The sequence below is a fragment of the Helianthus annuus genome, chromosome 4 (assembly GCF_002127325.2).
Source record: "Helianthus annuus cultivar XRQ/B chromosome 4, HanXRQr2.0-SUNRISE, whole genome shotgun sequence".
Classification (NCBI taxonomy): Eukaryota; Viridiplantae; Streptophyta; class Magnoliopsida; order Asterales; family Asteraceae; genus Helianthus; species Helianthus annuus.
In genome coordinates this window covers 76,790,639-76,796,638 of record NC_035436.2, presented here as the reverse complement: position 1 = coordinate 76,796,638, position 6,000 = coordinate 76,790,639, and positions in this window count along the sequence as shown.

The following is a 6,000-nucleotide window of genomic DNA, read 5'->3' as shown; positions in this document are numbered from 1 at the left end:
TACTTTAAATCCTGCAAGGCTGTCTCATGCTTCTCTCTCCATTCGAATTTCTTATTCTTCTTCAGGATATCATAAAATTCCTTGCATTTTTCCATGGATCTCGAGATAAATCTGTTTAATGTTGTTACTCGCACTGTTAATCGTTGAACATCCTTCATATTTGAGGGTGACTTGATATCCAAGATAGCTTTAATCTGCTCGGAGCTTGCTTCTATCCCTCTTTTCGTTACCATGTATCCTAGAAACTTTCCTGCCCCCACTCCAAAATGGCATTTAGCAAGATTCAATTTCATGTTGTACTGGTCCAGGATATCAAATGCTCCCTTAATATCCTGGAGGTGATCCTCAGCCTTCTTGGATTTTACTACCATATCATCAATGTATACTTCCATGGTGTCCCCCAGTTTGTCTTTAAACATCATGTTCACAAACCTTTGGTATGTCGCACCTGCATTTTTTAAACCAAAAGGCATAGCAGTATAACAATAAATACCTGTTGGTGTCATGAAAGCAGTATCCTCCTGATCCGAGGGTTCCATCTGGATCAGCTGGAATCCTGAAGAGGCATCCATGAAGGATAACATCTCGTGGCCAGCGGTAGCATCCACCATTGAATCAATATGAGGTAGAGGAAACGGGTCTTTTGGACAAGCTTTGTTCAAGTCTGTGTAATCCACACATACTTTCCATTTCCCGTTTTTCTTTTGCACCACAACTACATTAGCCAGCCATTTAGGAAACTTTACTACCCTAATCATCTTGCTTTTTAGTAGTCTTTCAACTTCCTCTTGGATGATCACATTGCGCTCTGGAGCAAATTTCCTTCTTTTCTGTTGGACAGGCTTGAATGACCTGTCAATACCAAGCTTATGTGTTACAATATCCTTGGAAATACCTCTCATAACCTCATGCTTCCATGCGAATGTTGACATCCTGCATTTCAAAAAGTTAGTCAATTGATTTTCAATATCCTGAGGGGTATTTATTTCCTACGAGCACCGAGATATCTGGGTTATCCTGATCCAGGATAATTTTCTTTACATCCTGCTCAGAAGCCTCCACAATATCCTGGGCCCGCATCTTTAATTGCTATTGTTGGAACCTTGAGGTTTATTCATAGAGAAATACTAAAGTTTAGGGTTGATTATGTAATGTTTAACTAATTAGTGTTTTGGGTCGAAAACTATGTTTGGGTTAATAAGGTTTCGGTTGGGCTTTAGTGGGTTCACGGCCCATAGTGGTTAGTATATAGTAAAATCTCATTAGTTGTTTTGGGGTTGATCAGTTGTGAAGAACTAGGGGGAGCCGAAACCTTGTTGAAGTCTTGTATCAGTCACGTTTCAATCGGTGAATGCAAGTTCTGGTTTGTGTTGATTATATTATTGTTGGTTTCAATTACTAATAAACTTGAATCAACTTGTGTTTGATTTCCGCACTTACATAAGTCATAGTTTGATATCATTGAAAGATCCTAATCGGGTTTTACAGTTGGTATCAGAGCCAAGAAACCAATTCTTGGTTCGGTTTTGATATCATTCATATTCAAGGATATTTTATATTACTATTACTGATCCAGTTTTGATAGTGTTTGCTTTGCAGTGATAACAGTTTTGATTGCATGTTCTGTTTCTTTGGATCATTCAATCTTCAAACTGTTCTTAGAAATTATTGAAAGAATTTACTGATTTTGCTTTGTGTGATTTTAGTGAGTTGTTTGCTGGGTTTTCGGAAGTTTGTTGAGGATAAAAATTCAAAGATTTCAAAATCTTTGAATTTTGGAAGCTGCTGATAATCAGGGATTTCCACTGGTTTTATCACTTTGTTTGTTTTGCAGGATCTCGACTCGAAATCAGGATCTCGACTCGTGAACTTGCTGTCTCGACTCGCAACATGCCTTGGTCTCGAGTTGTTCACTTGTTGTCTCGACTCGCAATCTGCCTTGGTCTCAAGTTGTCTGCTTTTTGGTCTCGACTCGCAAGCATTTTCAGTGTCGAGTTGTCTGCTTTTTGGTCTCGATTCGCAACCGTGGTCTCGACTCGAAACGACATTTGCAGCGTGATTTGGACCTTGGACTTTGAACTTTGAACAAAATCTTTGGACTTAAAATAATTAATTGATTAATTAATCATGTCGTCAAATAATGTTGACTTGGCTGCCCTTAACAAACAACAAGAACTGGATTCAAAGCTTGGAACCACAACACGCATTCCAAGGTTGACTGATGCAAATGATTTTCCTGAGTGGAAATGGCGTTTTGAACAACACTTGAAGGTCAAGGATTATAAACTTTGGAGAAGCATTTTGAGAGGTCCAAGGGAGATCATGATGGATAGTTCCAATGAACCAGGTGTTAAAGTAAAGAAACCCAAAAGTCAATATACTGAGGATGATCTAAATTGAAGAAGATGAAAGAGCACTGTCCTACTTGACCATGGGATTGGGTCCAGACATTGCTATTGGCTTTCGCACCTGCAAATCAGCCAAAGAACTGTGGGAATCTTTGATCGATGTCTATGAAGGGAATGAAGATATGAAGGAGAGTCGAAGAAATCTGCTGAGACAAAATTTCAACAATTTCAACCATATTTATGGCGAAACTGTTGATAATCAAATTCAGAGGTTCGTCAAGCTGGTCACACAAATGCAGATGGAAGAATTTCATACATCAAATGCTTCGACAAATAGACAGCTTCTAAATGCATTGCCAAAAAGCTGGGATCATCATGTTGCTATGATCAAGAAAACAAAAGATCTTGCTAGGTGCAGTTTGTCAGAGATGATCTCTCATATTAAAGCATGTGAATTAGATGATAAACAAAGAGAAACCAACTATAAGAATAGCATGCTAGCTGCAGGATTCTCTGTTGCTCCCACTTCATCAAATAACAATAACGCAGCTCTCTTGTCTCAAGGAGGATTTCAAATGTTTAGCAACGCAGCATCTGCTAAGGCTGTCCCTACTTCAACAAACGTCTATTGCTCTGGGTCCTCTACTCAAGTTACTCCATCACATTCTACAGTTGCTTCTGCTTCCGCTGTGAATGCCTCCACTGCTGCTCCTGCTTCCACTGTGAAAAATGAGATGATTTCCTTCTTTACACAACAGTCTAAAGAACATTTGGATATCGCAGCCTCTGTTATAAATTGTTTGAATGCTTTCGTTGCAGGAAAAATTGATCCACCTAAATGGTGTGGCGATGACTTACATCAGTTTCATCTTGACGATGTTGAAGAAATGGACATCACCTGGCAGATGGCTATGGCTGCATTCAGGACAACGAGGTTTATGAAAAGAACTGGTAAAAACAAATGGGGTGCTTCATTTACAGGAGCTTCTACGGTGCCTTTTAACTTACGCTGTTACAACTATCATGAGGAAGGACACTTTGCTCGAAACTACACAAAGCCACTGATGAACAGAGAACAACCTCCTGCTCAGCCCCTCACACCTAATTGAGAAAGAGCTCTTGTGACCACATCAAGTATAACAGATGATGCTGCTGCTAGTGGAAGTCCTCAACCTTTGGGATTAGCTCAAGCCTTTGTGGTTCAGCCTGATATCAACTTTGATTGGAGTTCGGAAATTGAGCGACTGAACATCTCAGCTCCAGATAATAAGTACGAGTCAAACAACATTGCTTTCATGACTTCAACCAATCAAGCTTCTGAACCAGAAGAGGAGACTTCAGCTGAAAACTTTGCTTTTATGACTCAAATTCTTTCAGCTCCAGTCAAAGGTCTCACCAAAGAAGAGGTACTTTCTGTTTCCTGTACTCCTGAGTGTAGGGAAAGGGTTGAAGCTTATAGAATACACAATGCTGAGCTCATTCAAGATTATCAAGATATTAAAAAATAAAAATTTCACACTATCGAAAAACGAAAAACTTTATAAAGAAAAGATTGAAGCTCAGCGAAAAGACATCATCAAACTTAAAGATGATGTAAGTGTAAAAACAGCTCACTTCCTAGAAGCTCAGGAGAAAGTATGTATTTTAACTAAGGAACTGGAAGATATCAGAGATAGATATCACATAAATGAGCTAAACATAAAGAAATTTGATTCTTCCAGTAAATTAGTCAAAAATTTGTGTAATCAACAGCTTGCATTCAAGGAAAAGAAAGGGCGTGGTTTGGGTTATAATCAAACTCCTCCTCCCTACAATGATAATTATACTTATTTACCAATGACTGAGGAGGAGATGATAAATGAAAGCAACATGACTTATCGTCCTAAAAACAATAAGTCATCATTTAAAGAGTCACAAATTAAGAAACAAAGGTCTATACAAACAAATTTTGTTTCTAAAGGCTCGATTGATCCTAACGTTTCGTCTTCATGTGCAAATAAATTTTCTGAAGTAAAGTGTGGAGATGTTCTTGGGAGTGAACCAGTTGTTCATTCTAATATTTCTAAAAATTATTTTGAACAAACTGAATCTGATTTCGGTCTTTGTTTGCGTCGTTTTCTGCTTATGTTTCGTCTAGTGAGCCTAATGTTTTGGGAAAAACTGATAATGTTTGTGGTGAAACTTTGAACAATAAGTCTGGTGATGAATTTTCTTCAGCTAATGATTGTGAATGTAATGATTCTAAACTTTTGGTTGATGACAGTGTTACAGGTGAGGTCCCTCATGACACATTTAGTGAAACCACTGAAACTACTTCACAAGAAAATCAAGAGTTCTGTGATTCTTCTTCTGAACCTGTCTCAGTGGGCATCCCTAATGTTGAATCTAGTGGGATCCCATTGGAAACTCTAGTGAAAATTGAACCTGAATTAGTTTCACATGATACATGTGTTGATGAAACGCATATTGATGAGACTTCTGCATATTCAAATATTGAAACTGAATCTGGTAAAGAAGAAAAGGGTTTTGAGTTAAATAAAGAGTCATCAGAAAATGTTTTTGAAACTAAAACATCAACTTCAAATGATGATCATGGTAAAGAAAGGGGTGTCAAATTGTTCATCTACATTACATGAATGTGTAGATACTAATCAGTAGACATCAAAACGCTCAGAACAGCCAAAAGCAAAACATACTAGGAAAACCAGAACGACAAATCATAAAAAACCAAACAAAGATTCCTCATAAAAGTATCAAAATTTTCAAAATACTCACACAATGAAACGGCAAACATGTTTTAATTGTCGAATTGCTGGACACATTGCCAGAAACTGTGTTCAACTCCCAAGTGTCCAGTCCAGGAAGAAGTTTGTACAAGATCAAAAGGTTAAGTCTAATCGATATCGTTGTTCAGAGTCAATGACGACTGAAAAGTCTAAGACAATGAAAAACAACTATCGTAAGACTAAACCTTCTGATCAAGAGAGGAATGCTGCCAAACGTAAAAAACAAAATCAACAAAATGTTTTTCAAAGAAATCAATATAAACCTTTTGGCAACTACACTTCTAAATGGTCAAACAAGCATTGGAAACCGAAAGCTAAGGCCACGCAATCCAATCCGTCTCATACATTTCATCAAAATTCTGCCATTAAATACCCTTCGAAGTTTTTAAATAAAGACAATTTAGTATGGCAGAGAGTGACTTACATTGATGCACAAGGAAAACCCAGATCCACTATGGGCTGGGTTCCAAAATCTAACTGATCCCGGTAAATCGTGCAGGAACAGCTGTGGAGGACTACCGTGCGCCTCTGGTACATGGATAGTGGCTGTTCTAGGCACATGACAGGAGACTTATCCCAACTGATAAATGTCAAAGAATTTAATGGTGGATATGTCTCATTTGCGGGAGGAGAATCAGGAAGGATCACATTGAAAGGAACAGTAAAAAACGGTGTTTTAAGCTTCGAGAATGTTAACTATGTTCCAGAACTGAAACATTATATGTTGAGCATCTCGCAGATTTGTGATCGAGGAAATTCAGTTCACTTTACGAAGAAAGGATGTTATGTACTTAAACCTTGGGTTGTCATTCCAGAAGATTGGTTCTTGATGTCAGAAGAGAGATGAGGAAACGCTTATGTGATTG